The sequence below is a fragment of the Spermophilus citellus genome, assembly GCF_964194105.1.
Source record: "Spermophilus citellus genome assembly, chromosome: 4".
Lineage (NCBI taxonomy): Eukaryota > Metazoa > Chordata > Mammalia > Rodentia > Sciuridae > Spermophilus > Spermophilus citellus.
This window is the reverse complement of record NC_138185.1, coordinates 87329428-87351400: the sequence shown is the minus strand read 5'-3', so window position 1 is coordinate 87351400 and position 21973 is coordinate 87329428.

Sequence of the window (21973 nt, the reverse complement as noted above, 5' to 3'; positions counted from 1 at the left end):
AACGGTTTAACATAGAAGAACGAAATTTGGTGAGCCAAGTGGGATTGGGGTACGGATCATTACCTGAAAGTGTCATCAAGATTGGGTGAAAAAATGTATGATGAGATTTCAGGAAACTCGTAATTTTTTGGAAGTTTGGAAACCCCTTTCCATGAAAGTGATTTGCGCCGGTCTGTGCTTAGGGCTACATCAATAGGAAACAAACCATAGAGATAGACCTTGGAACTACTTTATTGTGTCAAGTTTCAAAGAGCTAGCACAAACTGTGTTTGATTTAGAGTTCCAACTACATGTATCCATATAGGAGAAAACAGAGTGAAATCTAAAAATTAAAACTGTTACTGCCAACGAACGGTTTAACCTAGAAGAACGAAATTTGGTGAGCCAAGTGGGATTGGGGTACGGATCATTACCTGAAAGTGTCATCAATATTGGGTGAAAAAATGTATGATGAGATTTCAGGAAACTCGTACTTTAGGAAGTTTGGAAACCCCTTTCCATGAAAGTGATTTGCACCACTCTGTGCTTAGGGCTACATCAAAAGGAAACAACCATAGAGATAGAACTTGGAACTACTTTATTGTGTCAAGTTTCCAAGATCTAGCACAAACCGTGTTTGATTTAGAGTTCCAACTACATGTATCCATACAGGAGAAAACAGAGTGAAACCTAAAAATTAAAACTGATACTGCCAACGAACGGTTTAACCTAGAAGAATGAAATTTGGTGAGCCAAGTGGGATTGGGGTACTGATCATTACCTGAAAGTGTCATCAAGATTGGGTGAAAAAATGTGTTCTGATATGTCAGGAAACTCGTAGTTTTTTGGAAGCTTGGCAACAACTTTCCATGAAAGTGATTTGCGCAGGTCTCTGCTTAGGGCTACATCAATAGGAAACAAACCATAGTGATAGAACTTGGAACTACTTTATTGTGTCACGTTTCCAAGAGCTAGCACAAACCGTGTTTGATTTAGAGTTCCAACTACATGTATCCATATAGGAGAAAACAGAGTGAAACCTAAAAATTAAAACTGTTACTGCCAATGAACGGTTTAACCTAGAAGAACGAAATTTGTTGAGCCAAGTGGGATTGGGGTACTGATCATTACCTAAAAATTAAAACTGTTACTGCCAACGAATGGTTTAACCTAGAAGAACGAAATTTGGTGAGCCAAGTGGGATTGGGGTACGGATCATTACCTGAAAGTGTCATCAATATTGGGTGAAAAAATGTATGATGAGATTTGAGGAAACTCGTACATTTTGGAAGTTTGGAAACCCCTTTCCATGAAAGTGATTTGCACCGCTCTGTGCTTAGGGCTACATCAAAAGGAAACAACCATAGAGATAGAACTTGGAACTACTTTATTGTGTCAAGTTTCCAAGATCTAGCACAAACCGTGTTTGATTTAGAGTTCCAACTACATGTATCCATACAGGAGAAAACAGAGTGAAACCTAAAAATTAAAACTGATACTGCCAACGAACGATTTAACCTAGAAGAATGAAATTTGGTGAGCCAAGTGGGATTGGGGTACTGATCATTACTTGAAAGTGTCATCAAGATTGGGTGAAAAAATGTATGCTGAGATTTCAGGAAACTCGTAGTTTTTTGGAAGTTTGGCAACTCCTTTCCATGAAAGTGATTCGCGCCGGTCTCTGCTCATGGCTACATCAATAAAAAACAAATCATAGAGATAGAACTTGGAACTACTTTATTGTGTCATGTTTCCAAGATCTAGCACAAACCGTGTTTGATTTAGAGTTCCAAATACATGTATCCATATAGGAGAAAACAGAGTGAAACCTAAAAATTAAAACTTATACTGCCAACGAACGGTTTAACCTAGAAGAATGAAATTTAGTGAGCCAAGTGTGATTGGGGTACTGATCATTACCTGAAAGTGTCATCAACATTGGGTGAAAAAATGTGTGCTGAGATTTCAGGAAACTCGTAGTTTTTTGGAAGCTTGGCAACAAATTTCCATGAAAGTGATTTGCGCCCATCTCTGCTTAGGGCTACATCAATACGAAACAAACCATAGAAATAGAACTTGGAACTACTTTATTGTGTCAATTTCAAAGAGCTAGCACAAACCGTGTTTGATTTAGAGTTCTAACTACATTTATCCATATAGGAGAAAACAGAGTGAAACCTAAAAATTAAAGTTGTTACTGCCAACGAACGGTTTAACCGAGAAGAACAAAATTTGGTGAGCCAAGTGGGATTGGGGTACTGATCATTACCTGAAAGTGTCATCAAGATTGGGTGAAAAAATGTGTGCTGAGATTTCAGGAAACTCGTAGTTTTTTGGAAGCTTGGCAACAACTTTCCATGAAAGTGATTTGCGCCAGTCTCTGCTTAGGGCTACATCAATAGGAAACAAACCATAGAGATAGAACTTGGAACTACTTTATTGTGTCAACTTTCATAGAGCTAGCACAAACCGTGTTTGATTTAGAGTTCCAACTACATGTATCCATATAGGAGAAAACAGAGTGAAACCTAAAAATTAAAACTGTTACTGCCATCGAACGGTTTAACCTAGAAGAACGAAATATGGTGAGCCAAGTGGGATTGGGGTACTGATCATTACCTGAAAGTGTCATCAAGATTGGGTGAAAAAATATATGCTGAGATTTCAGGATACTTGTAGTTTTTTGGAAGCTTGGCAACCCGTTTCCATTAAAGTGATTTGTGCCAGTCTCTGCTTAGGGCTACATCAATAGGAAACAAACCATAGAGACAGAACTTGGAACTACTTTATTGTGTCAAGTTTCCAAGGGCTAGCACAAACCGTGTTTGATTTAGAGTTCCAACTACATGTATCCATATAGGAGAAAACAGAGTGAAACCTAAAAATTAAAACTGTTACTGCCAACGAACGGTTTAACCTAGAAGAACGAAATATGGTGAGCCAAGTGAAATTGGGGTACTGATCATTACCTGAAAGTGTCATCAAGATTGGGTGAAAAAATATATGCTGAGATTTCAGGAAACTTGTAGTTTTTTGGAAGCTTGGCAACCCGTTTCCATTAAAGTGATTTGTGCCAGTCTCCGCTTAGGGCTACATCAATAGGAAACAAACCATAGAGACAGAACTTGGAACTACTTTATTGTGTCAAGTTTCCAAGGGCTAGCGCAAACCGTGTTTGATTTAGAGTTCCAACTACACGTATCCATATTGGAGAAAACAGAGTGAAATCTAAAAATTAAAACTGTTTCTGCCAACGAACAGTTTAACCTAGAAGAACGAAATTTGGTGAACCATGTGGGATTGGGGTACTGATAATTACCTGAAAGTGTCATCAAGATTGGGTGAAAAAATGTGTGCTGAGATTTCAGGAAACTCGTAGTTTTTTGGAAGCTTGGCAACAACTTTCCATGAAAGTGATTTGCGCCAGTCTCTGCTTAGGGCTACATCAATAGGAAACAAACCATAGAGATATAACTTGGAACTACTTTATTGTGTCAACTTTCATAGAGCTAGCACAAACCGTGTTTGATTTAGAGTTCCAACTACATGTATCCATATAGGAGAAAACAGAGTGAAACCTAAAAATTAAAACTGTTACTGCCAACGAACGGTTTAACATAGAAGAACGAAATTTGGTGAGCCAAGTGGGATTGGGGTACGGATCATTACCTGAAAGTGTCATCAAGATTGGGTGAAAAAATGTATGATGAGATTTCAGGAAACTCGTAATTTTTTGGAAGTTTGGAAACCCCTTTCCATGAAAGTGATTTGCGCCGGTCTGTGCTTAGGGCTACATCAATAGGAAACAAACCATAGAGATAGAACTTGGAACTACTTTATTGTGTCAAGTTTCCAAGATCTAGCACAAACCGTGTTTGATTTAGAGTTCCAACTACATGTATCCATATAGGAGAAAACAGAGTGAAACCTAAAAATTAAAACTGATACTGCCAACGAACGGTTTAACCTAGAAGAATGAAATTTGGTGAGCCAAGTGGGATTGGGGTACTGATCATTACCTGAAAGTGTCATCAAGATTGGGTGAAAAAATGTATGCTGAGATTTCAGGAAACTCGTAGTTTTTTGAAGTTTGGCAACTCCTTTCCATGAAAGTGCTTTGCGCCGGTCTCTGCTTAGGGCTACATCAATAAAAAAAAAAAAACCATAGAGATAGAACTTGGAACTACTTTATTGTGTCAAGTTTCCAAGATCTAGCACAAACCGTGTTTGATTTAGAGTTCCAAATACATGTATCCATATAGGAGAAAACAGAGTGAAACCTAAAAATTAAATCTGATACTGCCAACGAACGGTTTAACCTAGAAGAATGAAATTTGGTGAGCCAAGTGGGATTGGGGTACTGATCATTACCTGAAAGTGTAATCAACACTGGGTGAAAAAAAGTGTGCTGAGTTTTCAGGAAACTCGTAGTTTTTTGGAAGCTTGGCAACCCCTTTCTATGAAAGTGATTTGCGCCAGTCTCTGCTTAGGGCTACATCAATAGAAAACAAACCACAGAAATAGAACTTGGAACTACTTTATTGTGTCAAGTTTCCAAAGGGCTAGCACAAACCGTGTTTGAATTAGAGTTCCAACTCCATGTATCCATATAGGAGAAAACAGAGTGAAACCTAAAAATTAAAACTGATACTGCCAACGAACGGTTTAACCTAGAAGAATGAAATTTGGGGAGCCAAGTGGGATTGGGGTACTGATCATTACCTGAAAGTGTCATCACGATTGGGAGAAAAAATGTATGCTGAGATTTCAGGAAACTCGTAGTTTTTTGGAGCTTGGCAACCCCTTTCCATGAAAGTGATTTGTGCCAGTCTCTGCTTAGGGCTACATCAATAGGAAACAAACCATATAGAGAGAACTTGGAACTACTTTATTGTGACAAGTTTCCAAGGGCTAGCACAAACCGTGTTTGATTTAGAGTTCCAACTACATGTATCCATATAGGAGAAAACAGAGTGAAACCTAAAAATTAAAACTGTTACTGCCAACGAACGGTTTAACCTAGAAGAACGAAATATGGTGAGCCAAGTGGGATTGGGGTACTGATCATTACCTGAAAGTGTCATCAAGATTAGGTGAAAAAATATATGCTGAGATTTCAGGAACCTTGTAGTTTTTTGGAAGCTTGGCAACCCGTTTCCATTAAAGTGATTTGTGCCAGTCTCTGCTTAGGGCTACATCAATAGGAAACAAACCATAGAGAGAGAACTTGGAACTACTTTGTTGTGACAAGTTTCCAAGGGCTAGCACAAACCGTGTTTGATTTAGAGTTCCAACTACATGTATCCATATAGGAGAAAACAGAGTGAAACCTAAAAATTAAAACTGTTACTGCCAACGAACGGTTTAACCTAGAAGAACGAAATATGGTGAGCCAAGTGGGATTGGGGTACTGATCATTACCTGAAAGTGTCATCAAGATTGGGTGAAAAAATATATGCTGAGATTTCAGGAAACTCGTAGTTTTTTGGAAGCTTGGCAACAACTTTCCATGAAAGTGATTTGCGCCAGTCTCTGCTTAGGGCTACATCAATAGGAAACAAACCATAGAGATAGAACTTGGAACTACTTTATTGTGTCAACTTTCATAGAGCTAGCACAAACCGTGTTTGATTTAGAGTTCCAACTACATGTATCCATATAGGAGAAAAAAGAGTGAAACCTAAAAATTAAAACTGTTACTGCCAACGAACGGTTTAACATAGAAGAACGAAATTTGGTGAGCCAAGTGGGATTGGGGTACGGATCATTACCTAAAAGTGTCATCAAGATTGGGTGAAAAAATGTATGATGAGATTTCAGGAAACTCGTAATTTTTTGGAAGTTTGGAAACCCCTTTCCATGAAAGTGATTTGCGCCGGTCTGTGCTTAGGGCTACATCAATAGGAAAAAAACCATAGAGATAGATCTTGGAACTACTTTATTGTGTCAAGTTTCCAAGAACTAGCACAAACCGTGTTTGATTTACAGTTCCAACTACATGTATCCATACAGGAGAAAAGAGAGTGAAACCTAAAAATTAAAACTGATACTGCCAACGAACGGTTTAAACTAGAAGAACGAAATTTGGTGAGCCAAGTGGGATTGGGGTACTGATCATTACCTGAAAGTGTCATCAAGATTGGGTGAAAAAATGTATGCTGAGATTTCAGGAAACTCGTAGTTTTTTGGAAGTTTGGCAACTCCTTTCCATGAAAGTGCTTTGCGCCGGTCTCTGCTTAGGGCTACATCAATAAAAAACAAACCATAGAGATAGAACTTGGAACTACTTTATTGTGTCAAGTTTCCAAGATCTAGCACAAACCGTGTTTGATTTAGAGTTCCAAATACATGTATCCATATAGGAGAAAACAGAGTGAAACCTAAAAATTAAAACTGATACTGCCAACGAACGGTTTAACCTAGAAGAATGAAATTTGGTGAGCCAAGTGGGATTGGGGTACTGATCATTACCTGAAAGTGTCATCAAGATTGGGTGAAAAAATATATGCTGAGATTTCAGGAAACTTGTAGTTTTTTGGAAGCTTGGCAACCCGTTTCCATTAAAGTGATTTGTGCCAGTCTCTGCTTAGGGCTACATCAATAGGAAACAAACCATAGAGACAGAACTTGGAACTACTTTATTGTGTCAAGTTTCCAAGGGCTAGCGCAAACCGTGTTTGATTTAGAGTTCCAACTACACGTATCCATATAGGAGAAAACAGAGTGAAATCTAAAAATTAAAACTGTTTCTGCCAACGAACGGTTTAACCTAGAAGAACGAAATTTGGTGAACCATGTGGGATTGGGGTACTGATAATTACCTGAAAGTGTCATCAAGATTGGGTGAAAAAATGTGTGCTGAGATTTCAGGAAACTCGTAGTTTTTTGGAAGCTTGGCAACAACTTTCCATGAAAGTGATTTGCGCCAGTCTCTGCTTAGGGCTACATCAATAGGAAACAAACCATAGAGATAGAACTTGGAACTACTTTATTGTGTCAACTTTCATAGAGCTAGCACAAACCGTGTTTGATTTAGAGTTCCAACTACATGTATCCATATAGGAGAAAACAGAGTGAAACCTAAAAATTAAAACTGTTACTGCCAACGAACGGTTTAACATAGAAGAACGAAATTTGGTGAGCCAAGTGGGATTGGGGTACGGATCATTACCTGAAAGTGTCATCAAGATTGGGTGAAAAAATGTATGATGAGATTTCAGGAAACTTGTAATTTTTTGGAAGTTTGGAAACCCCTTTCCATGAAAGTGATTTGCGCCGGTCTGTGCTTAGGGCTACATCAATAGGAAACAAACCATAGAGATAGAACTTGGAACTACTTTATTGTGTCAAGTTTCCAAGATCTAGCACAAACCGTGTTTGATTTAGAGTTCCAACTACATGTATCCATATAGGAGAAAACAGAGTGAAACCTAAAAATTAAAACTGATACTGCCAACGAACGGTTTAACCTAGAAGAATGAAATTTGGTGAGCCAAGTGGGATTGGGGTACTGATCATTACCTGAAAGTGTCATCAAGATTGGGTGAAAAAATGTATGCTGAGATTTCAGGAAACTCGTAGTTTTTTGGAAGTTTGGCAACTCCTTTCCATGAAAGTGCTTTGCGCCGGTCTCTGCTTAGGGCTACATCAATAAAAAAAAAAAAACCATAGAGATAGAACTTGGAACTACTTTATTGTGTCAAGTTTCCAAGATCTAGCACAAACCGTGTTTGATTTAGAGTTCCAAATACATGTATCCATATAGGAGAAAACAGAGTGAAACCTAAAAATTAAAACTGATACTGCCAACGAACGGTTTAACCTAGAAGAATGAAATTTGGTGAGCCAAGTGGGATTGGGGTACTGATCATTACCTGAAAGTGTAATCAACACTGGGTGAAAAAAAGTGTGCTGAGTTTTCAGGAAACTCGTAGTTTTTTGGAAGCTTGGCAACCCCTTTCTATGAAAGTGATTTGCGCCAGTCTCTGCTTAGGGCTACATCAATAGAAAACAAACCACAGAAATAGAACTTGGAACTACTTTATTGTGTCAAATTTCCAAAGGGCTAGCACAAACCGTGTTTGAATTAGAGTTCCAACTCCATGTATCCATATAGGAGAAAACAGAGTGAAACCTAAAAATTAAAACTGTTACTGCCAATGAACGGTTTAACATAGAAGAACGAAATTTGGTGAGCCAAGTGGGATTGGGGTACGGATCATTACCTGAAAGTGTCATCAATATTGGGTGAAAAAATGTATGATGAGATTTCAGGAAACTCGTACTTTTTGGAAGTTTGGAAACCCCTTTCCATGAAAGTGATTTGCACCACTCTGTGCTTAGGGCTACATCAAAAGGAAACAACCATAGAGATAGAACTTGGAACTACTTTATTGTGTCAAGTTTCCAAGATCTAGCACAAACCGTGTTTGATTTAGAGTTCCAACTACATGTATCCATACAGGAGAAAACAGAGTGAAACCTAAAAATTAAAACTGATACTGCCAACGAACGGTTTAACCTAGAAGAATGAAATTTGGTGAGCCAAGTGGGATTGGGGTACTGATCATTACCTGAAAGTGTCATCAAGATTGGGTGAAAAAATGTGTTCTGATATGTCAGGAAACTCGTAGTTTTTTGGAAGCTTGGCAACAACTTTCCATGAAAGTGATTTGCGCAGGTCTCTGCTTAGGGCTACATCAATAGGAAACAAACCATAGTGATAGAACTTGGAACTACTTTATTGTGTCACGTTTCCAAGAGCTAGCACAAACCGTGTTTGATTTAGAGTTCCAACTACATGTATCCATATAGGAGAAAACAGAGTGAAACCTAAAAATTAAAACTGTTACTGCCAATGAACGGTTTAACCTAGAAGAACGAAATTTGTTGAGCCAAGTGGGATTGGGGTACTGATCATTACCTAAAAATTAAAACTGTTACTGCCAACGAATGGTTTAACCTAGAAGAACGAAATTTGGTGAGCCAAGTGGGATTGGGGTACGGATCATTACCTGAAAGTGTCATCAATATTGGGTGAAAAAATGTATGATGAGATTTGAGGAAACTCGTACATTTTGGAAGTTTGGAAACCCCTTTCCATGAAAGTGATTTCCACGCTCTGTGCTTAGGGCTACATCAAAAGGAAACAACCATAGAGATAGAACTTGGAACTACTTTATTGTGTCAAGTTCCCAAGATCTAGCACAAACCGTGTTTGATTTAGAGTTCCAACTACATGTATCCATACAGGAGAAAACAGAGTGAAACCTAAAAATTAAAACTGATACTGCCAACGAACGATTTAACCTAGAAGAATGAAATTTGGTGAGCCAAGTGGGATTGGGGTACTGATCATTCCTTGAAAGTGTCATCAAGATTGGGTGAAAAAATGTATGCTGAGATTTCAGGAAACTCTTAGTTTTTTGGAAGTTTGGCAACTCCTTTCCATGAAAGTGATTCGCGCCGGTCTCTGCTCATGGCTACATCAATAAAAAACAAATCATAGAGATAGAACTTGGAACTACTTTATTGTGTCATGTTTCCAAGATCTAGCACAAACCGTGTTTGATTTAGAGTTCCAAATACATGTATCCATATAGGAGAAAACAGAGTGAAACCTAAAAATTAAAACTGTTACTGCCAACGAACGGTTTAACCTAGAAGAATGAAATTTAGTGAGCCAAGTGTGATTGGGGTACTGATCATTACCTGAAAGTGTCATCAACATTGGGTGAAAAAATGTGTGCTGAGATTTCAGGAAACTCGTAGTTTTTTGGAAGCTTGGCAACAAATTTCCATGAAAGTGATTTGCGCCCATCTCTGCTTAGGGCTACATCAATACGAAACAAACCATAGAAATAGAACTTGGAACTACTTTATTGTGTCAATTTCAAAGAGCTAGCACAAACCGTGTTTGATTTAGAGTTCTAACTACATTTATCCATATAGGAGAAAACAGAGTGAAACCTAAAAATTAAAGTTGTTACTGCCAACGAACGGTTTAACCGAGAAGAACAAAATTTGGTGAGCCAAGTGGGATTGGGGTACTGATCATTACCTGAAAGTGTCATCAAGATTGGGTGAAAAAATGTGTGCTGAGATTTCAGGAAACTCGTAGTTTTTTGGAAGCTTGGCAACAACTTTCCATGAAAGTGATTTGCGCCAGTCTCTGCTTAGGGCTACATCAATAGGAAACAAACCATAGAGATAGAACTTGGAACTACTTTATTGTGTCAACTTTCATAGAGCTAGCACAAACCGTGTTTGATTTAGAGTTCCAACTACATGTATCCATATAGGAGAAAACAGAGTGAAACCTAAAAATTAAAACTGTTACTGCCAATGAACGGTTTAACATAGAAGAACGAAATTTGGTGAGCCAAGTGGGATTGGGGTACGGATCATTACCTGAAAGTGGCATCAAGATTGGGTGAAAAAATGTATGATGAGATTTCAGGAAACTCGTAATTTTTTGGAAGTTTGGAAACCCCTTTCCATGAAAGTGATTTGCGCCGGTCTGTGCTTAGGGCTACATCAATAGGAAACAAACCATAGAGATAGACCTTGGAACTACTTTATTGTGTCAAGTTTCAAAGAGCTAGCACAAACTGTGTTTGATTTAGAGTTCCAACTACATGTATCCATATAGGAGAAAACAGAGTGAAATCTAAAAATTAAAACTGTTACTGCCAACGAACGGTTTAACCTAGAAGAACGAAATTTGGTGAGCCAAGTGGGATTGGGGTACTGATCATTACCTGAAAGTGTCATCAAGATTGGGTGAAAAAATGTGTTCTGATATGTCAAGAAACTCGTAGTTTTTTGGAAACTTGGCAACAACTTTCCATGAAAGTGATTTGCGCAGGTCTCTGCTTAGGGCTACATCAATAGGAAACAAACCATAGAGATAGAACTTGGAACTACTTTATTGTGTCACGTTTCCAAGAGCTAGCACAAACCGTGTTTGATTTAGAGTTCCAACTACATGTATCCATATAGGAGAAAACAGAGTGAAACCTAAAAATTAAAACTGATACTGCCAACGAACGGTTTAACCTAGAAGAACGAAATTTGTTGAGCCAAGTGGGATTGGGGTACTGATCATTACCTAAAAATTAAAACTGTTACTGCCAACGAATGGTTTAACCTAGAAGAACAAAATTTGGTGAGCCAATTGGGATTGGGGTACGGATCATTACCTGAAAGTGTCATCAATAATGGGTGAAAAAATGTATGATGAGATTTCAGGAAACTCGTACTTTTTGGAAGTTTGGAAACCCCTTTCCATGAAAGTGATTTGCACCGCTCTGTGCTTAGGGCTACATAAAAAGGAAACAACCATAGAGATAGAACTTGGAACTACTTTATTGTGTCAAGTTTCCTAGATCTAGAACAAACCGTGTTTGATTTAGAGTTCCAACTACATGTATCCATACAGGAGAAAACAGAGTGAAACCTAAAAATTAAAACTGATACTGCCAACGAACGGTTTAACCTAGAAGAATGAAATTTGGTGAGCCAAGTGTGATTGGGGTACTGATCATTACCTGAAAGTGTCATCAACATTGGGTGAAAAAATGTGTGCTGAGATTTCAGGAAACTCGTAGTTTTTTGGAAGCTTGTCAACAAATTTCCATGAAAGTGATTTGCTCCCATCTCTGCTTAGGGCTACATCAATACGAAACAAACCATAGAGATAGAACTTGGAACTACTTTATTGTGTCAATTTCAAAGAGCTAGCACAAACCGTGTTTGATTTAGAGTTCTAACTACATTTATCCATATAGGAGAAAACAGAGTGAAACCTAAAAATTAAAATTGTTACTGCCAACGAACGGTTTAACCGAGAAGAACGAAATTTGGTGAGCCAAGTGGGATTGGGGTACTGATCATTACCTGAAAGTGTCATCAAGATTGGGTGAAAAAATGCATGCTGAGATTTCAGGAAACTCGTAGTTTTTTGGAAGCTTGGCAACCCCTTTCCATGAAAGGGATTTGTGCCAGTCTCTGCTTAGGGCTACATCAATAGGAAACAAACCATAGAAATAAAACATGGAACTACTTTATTGTGTCTAGTTTCCAAGGGCTAGCACAAACCGTGTTTGATTTAGAGTTCCAACTACATGTATCCATATAGGAGAAAACAGAGTGAAACCTAAAAATTAAAACTGTTACTGCCAACGAACGGTTTAACCTAGAAGAACGAAATTTGGTGAGCCAAGTGGGATTGGGGTACTGATCATTACCTGAAAGTGTCATCAAGATTGGGTGAAAAAATGTGTGCTGATATTTCAGGAAACTCGTAGTTTTTTGGAAGCTTGGCAACAACTTTCCATGAAAGTGATTTGCGACGGTCCCTGCTTAGGGCTACATCAATAGGAAAGAAACCATAGAGATAGAACTTGGAACTACTTTATTGTGTCAAGTTTCAAAGAGCTAGCACAAACCGTGTTTGATTTAGAGTTCCTACTACATGTATCCATATAGGAGAAAACAGAGTGAAACCTAAAAATTAAAACTGATACTGCCAACGAACGGTTTAACCTAGAAGAATGAAATTTGGTGAGCCAAGTGGGATTTGGGTACTGATCATTACCTGAAAGTGTCATCACGATTGGGAGAAAAAATGTATGCTGAGATTTCAGGAAACTCGTAGTTTTTTGGAGCTTGGCAACCCCTTTCCATGAAAGTGATTTGTGCCAGTCTCTGCTTAGGGCTACATCAATAGGAAACAAACCATAGAGAGAGAACTTGGAACTACTTTATTGTGACAAGTTTCCAAGGGCTAGCACAAACTGTGTTTGATTTAGAGTTCCAACTACATGTATCCATATAGGAGAAAACAGAGTGAAATCTAAAAATTAAAACTGTTTCTGCCAACGAACGGCTTAACCTAGAAGAACGAAATTTGGTGAACCATGTGGGATTGGGGTACTGATCATTACCTGAAAGTGTCATCAAGATTGGGTGAAATAATATATGCTGAGATTTCAGGAAACTTGTAGTTTTTTGGAAGCTTGGCAACCCGTTTCCATTAAAGTGATTTGTGCCAGTCTCTGCTTAGGGCTACATCAATAGGAAACAAACCATAGAGACAGAACTTGGAACTATTTTATTGTGTCAAGTTTCCAAGGGCTAGCACAAACCGTGTTTGATTTAGAGTTCCAACTACATGTATCCATATAGGAGAAAACAGAGTGAAACCTAAAAATTAAAACTGATACTGCCAACGAACGGTTTAACCTAGAAGAATGAAATTTGGGGAGCCAAGTGGGATTGGGGTACTGATCATTACCTGAAAGTGTCATCACGATTGGGAGAAAAAATGTATGCTGAGATTTCAGGAAACTCGTAGTTTTTTGGAGCTTGGCAACCCCTTTCCATGAAAGTGATTTGTGCCAGTCTGTGCTTAGGGCTACATCAATAAAAAAAAAAAACCATAGAGATAGAACTTGGAACTACTTTATTGTGACAAGTTTCCAAGGGCTAGCACAAACCGTGTTTGATTTAGAGTTCCAACTACATGTATCCATATAGGAGAAAACAGAGTGAAACCTAAAAATTAAAACTGTTACTGCCAACGAACGGTTTAACCTAGAAGAACGAAATATGGTGAGTCAAGTGGGATTGGGGTACTGATCATTACCTGAAAGTGTCATCAAGATTGGGTGAAAAAATATATGCTGAGATTTCAGGAAACTCGTAGTTTTTTGGAAGTTTGGCAACTCCTTTCCATGAAAGTGATTTGCGCCGGTCTGTGCTTAGGGCTACATCAATAAAAAAAAAAAACCATAGAGATAGAACTTGGAACTACTTAATTGTGTCAAGTTTCCAATATCTAGCACAAACCGTGTTTGATTTAGAGTTCCAAATACATGTATCCATATAGGAGAAAACAGAGTGAAACCTAAAAATTAAAACTGATACGGCCAACGAACGGTTTAACCTAGAAGAATGAAATTTGGTGAGCCAAGTGGGATTGGGGTACTGATCATTACCTGAAAGTGTAATCAACACTGGGTGAAAAAAAGTGTGCTGAGATTTCAGGAAACTCGTAGTTTTTTGGAAGCTTGGCAACCCCTTTCCATGAAAGTGATTTGCGCCAGTCTCTGCTTAGGGCTACATCAATAGAAAACAAACCACAGAAATAGAACTTGGAACTACTTTATTGTGTCAAGTTTCCAAAGGGCTAGCACAAACCGTGTTTGAATTAGAGTTCCAACTACATGTATCCATATAGGAGAAAACAGAGTGAAACCTAAAAATTAAAACTGATACTGCCAACGAACGGTTTAACCTAGAAGAACCAAATTTGGTGAGCCAAGTGGGATTGGGGTACTGATATTTACCTGAAAGTGTCATCAAGATTGGCCGAAAAAATGTGTGCTGAGATTTCAGGAAACTCGTAGTTTTTTGGAAGCTTGGCAACCCCTTTCCATGAAAGTGCTTTGCGCCGGTCTCTGCTTAGGGCTACATCAATAAAAAAAAAAAAACCATAGAGATAGAACTTGGAACTACTTTATTGTGTCAAGTTTCCAAGATCTAGCACAAACCGTGTTTGATTTAGAGTTCCAAATACATGTATCCATATAGGAGAAAACAGAGTGAAACCTAAAAATTAAAACTGATACTGCCAACGAACGGTTTAACCTAGAAGAATGAAATTTGGTGAGCCAAGTGGGATTGGGGTACTGATCATTACCTGAAAGTGTAATCAACACTGGGTGAAAAAAAGTGTGCTGAGTTTTCAGGAAACTCGTAGTTTTTTGGAAGCTTGGCAACCCCTTTCTATGAAAGTGATTTGCGCCAGTCTCTGCTTAGGGCTACATCAATAGAAAACAAACCACAGAAATAGAACTTGGAACTACTTTATTGTGTCAAGTTTCCAAAGGGCTAGCACAAACCGTGTTTGAATTAGAGTTCCAACTCCATGTATCCATATAGGAGAAAACAGAGTGAAACCTAAAAATTAAAACTGTTACTGCCAATGAACGGTTTAACATAGAAGAACGAAATTTGGTGAGCCAAGTGGGATTGGGGTACGGATCATTACCTGAAAGTGTCATCAATATTGGGTGAAAAAATGTATGATGAGATTTCAGGAAACTCGTACTTTTTGGAAGTTTGGAAACCCCTTTCCATGAAAGTGATTTGCACCACTCTGTGCTTAGGGCTACATCAAAAGGAAACAACCATAGAGATAGAACTTGGAACTACTTTATTGTGTCAAGTTTCCAAGATCTAGCACAAACCGTGTTTGATTTAGAGTTCCAACTACATGTATCCATACAGGAGAAAACAGAGTGAAACCTAAAAATTAAAACTGATACTGCCAACGAACGGTTTAACCTAGAAGAATGAAATTTGGTGAGCCAAGTGGGATTGGGGTACTGATCATTACCTGAAAGTGTCATCAAGATTGGGTGAAAAAATGTGTTCTGATATGTCAGGAAACTCGTAGTTTTTTGGAAGCTTGGCAACAACTTTCCATGAAAGTGATTTGCGCAGGTCTCTGCTTAGGGCTACATCAATAGGAAACAAACCATAGTGATAGAACTTGGAACTACTTTATTGTGTCACGTTTCCAAGAGCTAGCACAAACCGTGTTTGATTTAGAGTTCCAACTACATGTATCCATATAGGAGAAAACAGAGTGAAACCTAAAAATTAAAACTGTTACTGCCAATGAACGGTTTAACCTAGAAGAACGAAATTTGTTGAGCCAAGTGGGATTGGGGTACTGATCATTACCTAAAAATTAAAACTGTTACTGCCAACGAATGGTTTAACCTAGAAGAACGAAATTTGGTGAGCCAAGTGGGATTGGGGTACGGATCATTACCTGAAAGTGTCATCAATATTGGGTGAAAAAATGTATGATGAGATTTGAGGAAACTCGTACATTTTGGAAGTTTGGAAACCCCTTTCCATGAAAGTGATTTCCACGCTCTGTGCTTAGGGCTACATCAAAAGGAAACAACCATAGAGATAGAACTTGGAACTACTTTATTGTGTCAAGTTCCCAAGATCTAGCACAAACCGTGTTTGATTTAGAGTTCCAACTACATGTATCCATACAGGAGAAAACAGAGTGAAACCTAAAAATTAAAACTGATACTGCCAACGAACGATTTAACCTAGAAGAATGAAATTTGGTGAGCCAAGTGGGATTGGGGTACTGATCATTCCTTGAAAGTGTCATCAAGATTGGGTGAAAAAATGTATGCTGAGATTTCAGGAAACTCTTAGTTTTTTGGAAGTTTGGCAACTCCTTTCCATGAAAGTGATTCGCGCCGGTCTCTGCTCATGGCTACATCAATAAAAAACAAATCATAGAGATAGAACTTGGAACTACTTTATTGTGTCATGTTTCCAAGATCTAGCACAAACCGTGTTTGATTTAGAGTTCCAAATACATGTATCCATATAGGAGAAAACAGAGTGAAACCTAAAAATTAAAACTTATACTGCCAACGAACGGTTTAACCTAGAAGAATGAAATTTAGTGAGCCAAGTGTGATTGGGGTACTGATCATTACCTGAAAGTGTCATCAACATTGGGTGAAAAAATGTGTGCTGAGATTTCAGGAAACTCGTAGTTTTTTGGAAGCTTGGCAACAAATTTCCATGAAAGTGATTTGCGCCCATCTCTGCTTAGGGCTACATCAATACGAAACAAACCATAGAAATAGAACTTGGAACTACTTTATTGTGTCAATTTCAAAGAGCTAGCACAAACCGTGTTTGATTTAGAGTTCTAACTACATTTATCCATATAGGAGAAAACAGAGTGAAACCTAAAAATTAAAGTTGTTACTGCCAACGAACGGTTTAACCGAGAAGAACAAAATTTGGTGAGCCAAGTGGGATTGGGGTACTGATCATTACCTGAAAGTGTCATCAAGATTGGGTGAAAAAATGTGTGCTGAGATTTCAGGAAACTCGTAGTTTTTTGGAAGCTTGGCAACAACTTTCCATGAAAGTGATTTGCGCCAGTCTCTGCTTAGGGCTACATCAATAGGAAACAAACCATAGAGATAGAACTTGGAACTACTTTATTGTGTCAACTTTCATAGAGCTAGCACAAACCGTGTTTGATTTAGAGTTCCAACTACATGTATCCATATAGGAGAAAACAGAGTGAAACCTAAAAATTAAAACTGTTACTGCCAATGAACGGTTTAACATAGAAGAACGAAATTTGGTGAGCCAAGTGGGATTGGGGTACGGATCATTACCTGAAAGTGGCATCAAGATTGGGTGAAAAAATGTATGATGAGATTTCAGGAAACTCGTAATTTTTTGGAAGTTTGGAAACCCCTTTCCATGAAAGTGATTTGCGCCGGTCTGTGCTTAGGGCTACATCAATAGGAAACAAACCATAGAGATAGACCTTGGAACTACTTTATTGTGTCAAGTTTCAAAGAGCTAGCACAAACTGTGTTTGATTTAGAGTTCCAACTACATGTATCCATATAGGAGAAAACAGAGTGAAATCTAAAAATTAAAACTGTTACTGCCAACGAACGGTTTAACCTAGAAGAACGAAATTTGGTGAGCCAAGTGGGATTGGGGTACTGATCATTACCTGAAAGTGTCATCAAGATTGGGTGAAAAAATGTGTTCTGATATGTCAAGAAACTCGTAGTTTTTTGGAAACTTGGCAACAACTTTCCATGAAAGTGATTTGCGCAGGTCTCTGCTTAGGGCTACATCAATAGGAAACAAACCATAGAGATAGAACTTGGAACTACTTTATTGTGTCACGTTTCCAAGAGCTAGCACAAACCGTGTTTGATTTAGAGTTCCAACTACATGTATCCATATAGGAGAAAACAGAGTGAAACCTAAAAATTAAAACTGATACTGCCAACGAACGGTTTAACCTAGAAGAACGAAATTTGTTGAGCCAAGTGGGATTGGGGTACTGATCATTACCTAAAAATTAAAACTGTTACTGCCAACGAATGGTTTAACCTAGAAGAACAAAATTTGGTGAGCCAATTGGGATTGGGGTACGGATCATTACCTGAAAGTGTCATCAATAATGGGTGAAAAAATGTATGATGAGATTTCAGGAAACTCGTACTTTTTGGAAGTTTGGAAACCCCTTTCCATGAAAGTGATTTGCACCGCTCTGTGCTTAGGGCTACATAAAAAGGAAACAACCATAGAGATAGAACTTGGAACTACTTTATTGTGTCAAGTTTCCTAGATCTAGCACAAACCGTGTTTGATTTAGAGTTCCAACTACATGTATCCATACAGGAGAAAACAGAGTGAAACCTAAAAATTAAAACTGATACTGCCAACGAACGGTTTAACCTAGAAGAATGAAATTTGGTGAGCCAAGTGTGATTGGGGTACTGATCATTACCTGAAAGTGTCATCAACATTGGGTGAAAAAATGTGTGCTGAGATTTCAGGAAACTCGTAGTTTTTTGGAAGCTTGTCAACAAATTTCCATGAAAGTGATTTGCTCCCATCTCTGCTTAGGGCTACATCAATACGAAACAAACCATAGAGATAGAACTTGGAACTACTTTATTGTGTCAATTTCAAAGAGCTAGCACAAACCGTGTTTGATTTAGAGTTCTAACTACATTTATCCATATAGGAGAAAACAGAGTGAAACCTAAAAATTAAAATTGTTACTGCCAACGAACGGTTTAACCGAGAAGAACGAAATTTGGTGAGCCAAGTGGGATTGGGGTACTGATCATTACCTGAAAGTGTCATCAAGATTGGGTGAAAAAATGCATGCTGAGATTTCAGGAAACTCGTAGTTTTTTGGAAGCTTGGCAACCCCTTTCCATGAAAGGGATTTGTGCCAGTCTCTGCTTAGGGCTACATCAATAGGAAACAAACCATAGAAATAAAACATGGAACTACTTTATTGTGTCTAGTTTCCAAGGGCGAGCACAAACCGTGTTTGATTTAGAGTTCCAACTACATGTATCCATATAGGAGAAAACAGAGTGAAACCTAAAAATTAAAACTGTTACTGCCAACGAACGGTTTAACCTAGAAGAACGAAATTTGGTGAGCCAAGTGGGATTGGGGTACTGATCATTACCTGAAAGTGTCATCAAGATTGGGTGAAAAAATGTGTGCTGATATTTCAGGAAACTCGTAGTTTTTTGGAAGCTTGGCAACAACTTTCCATGAAAGTGATTTGCGACGGTCCCTGCTTAGGGCTACATCAATAGGAAAGAAACCATAGAGATAGAACTTGGAACTACTTTATTGTGTCAAGTTTCAAAGAGCTAGCACAAACCGTGTTTGATTTAGAGTTCCTACTACATGTATCCATATAGGAGAAAACAGAGTGAAACCTAAAAATTAAAACTGATACTGCCAACGAACGGTTTAACCTAGAAGAATGAAATTTGGTGAGCCAAGTGGGATTTGGGTACTGATCATTACCTGAAAGTGTCATCACGATTGGGAGAAAAAATGTATGCTGAGATTTCAGGAAACTCGTAGTTTTTTGGAGCTTGGCAACCCCTTTCCATGAAAGTGATTTGTGCCAGTCTCTGCTTAGGGCTACATCAATAGGAAACAAACCATAGAGAGAGAACTTGGAACTACTTTATTGTGACAAGTTTCCAAGGGCTAGCACAAACTGTGTTTGATTTAGAGTTCCAACTACATGTATCCATATAGGAGAAAACAGAGTGAAATCTAAAAATTAAAACTGTTTCTGCCAACGAACGGCTTAACCTAGAAGAACGAAATTTGGTGAACCATGTGGGATTGGGGTACTGATCATTACCTGAAAGTGTCATCAAGATTGGGTGAAATAATATATGCTGAGATTTCAGGAAACTTGTAGTTTTTTGGAAGCTTGGCAACCCGTTTCCATTAAAGTGATTTGTGCCAGTCTCTGCTTAGGGCTACATCAATAGGAAACAAACCATAGAGACAGAACTTGGAACTATTTTATTGTGTCAAGTTTCCAAGGGCTAGCACAAACCGTGTTTGATTTAGAGTTCCAACTACATGTATCCATATAGGAGAAAACAGAGTGAAACCTAAAAATTAAAACTGATACTGCCAACGAACGGTTTAACCTAGAAGAATGAAATTTGGGGAGCCAAGTGGGATTGGGGTACTGATCATTACCTGAAAGTGTCATCACGATTGGGAGAAAAAATGTATGCTGAGATTTCAGGAAACTCGTAGTTTTTTGGAGCTTGGCAACCCCTTTCCATGAAAGTGATTTGTGCCAGTCTGTGCTTAGGGCTACATCAATAAAAAAAAAAAACCATAGAGATAGAACTTGGAACTACTTTATTGTGACAAGTTTCCAAGGGCTAGCACAAACCGTGTTTGATTTAGAGTTCCAACTACATGTATCCATATAGGAGAAAACAGAGTGAAACCTAAAAATTAAAACTGTTACTGCCAACGAACGGTTTAACCTAGAAGAACGAAATATGGTGAGTCAAGTGGGATTGGGGTACTGATCATTACCTGAAAGTGTCATCAAGATTGGGTGAAAAAATATATGCTGAGATTTCAGGAAACTCGTAGTTTTTTGGAAGTTTGGCAACTCCTTTCCATGAAAGTGATTTGCGCCGGTCTGTGCTTAGGGCTACATCAATAAAAAAAAAAAACCATAGAGATAGAACTTGGAACTACTTAATTGTGTCAAGTTTCCAATATCTAGCACAAACCGTGTTTGATTTAGAGTTCCAAATACATGTATCCATATAGGAGAAAACAGAGTGAAACCTAAAAATTAAAACTGATACGGCCAACGAACGGTTTAACCTAGAAGAATGAAATTTGGTGAGCCAAGTGGGATTGGGGTACTGATCATTACCTGAAAGTGTAATCAACACTGGGTGAAAAAAAGTGTGCTGAGATTTCAGGAAACTCGTAGTTTTTTGGAAGCTTGGCAACCCCTTTCCATGAAAGTGATTTGCGCCAGTCTCTGCTTAGGGCTACATCAATAGAAAACAATCCACAGAAATAGAACTTGGAACTACTTTATTGTGTCAAGTTTCCAAAGGGCTAGCACAAACCGTGTTTGAATTAGAGTTCCAACTACATGTATCCATATAGGAGAAAACAGAGTGAAACCTAAAAATTTAAACTGATACTGCCAACGAACGGTTTAACCTAGAAGAACCAAATTTGGTGAGCCAAGTGGGATTGGGGTACTGATATTTACCTGAAAGTGTCATCAAGATTGGCCGAAAAAATGTGTGCTGAGATTTCAGGAAACTCGTAGTTTTTTGGAAGCTTGGCAACCCCTTTCCATGAAAGTGCTTTGCGCCAGTCTATGCTTAGGGCTACATCAATAGGAAACAAACCATAGAGATAGACCTTGGAACTACTTTATTGTGTCAAGTTTCAAAGAGCTAGCACAAACCGTGTTTGATTTAGAGTTCCAACTACATGTATCCATATAGGAGAAAACAGAGTGAAACCTAAAAATTAAAACTGTTACTGCCAACGAACGGTTTAACCTAGAAGAACGAAATTTGGTGAGCCAAGTGGGATTGGGGTACTGATCAATACCTGAAAGTGTCATAAAGATTGGGTGAAAAAATGTGTCCTGAGATTTCAGGAAACTCGTAGTTTTTTGGAAGCTTGGCAACAACTTTCCATGAAAGTGATTTGCGCTGGGCTCTGCTTAGGGCTACATCAATAGGAAACAAACCATAGAGATAGAACTTGGAACTACTTTATTGTGTCAAGTTTCCAAGAGCTAGCACAAACCGTGTTTGATTTAGAGTTCCAACTCCATGTATCCATATTGGAGAAAACAGAGTGAAACCTAAAAATTAAAACTGATACTGCCAACGAACGGTTTAACCTAGAAGAATGAAATTTGGGGAGCCAAGTGGGATTGGGGTACTGATCATTACCTGAAAGTGTCATCACGATTGGGAGAAAAAATGTATGCTGAGATTTCAGGAAACTAGTAGTTTTTTGGAGCTTGGCAACCCCTTTCCATGAAAGTGATTTGTGCCAGTCTCTG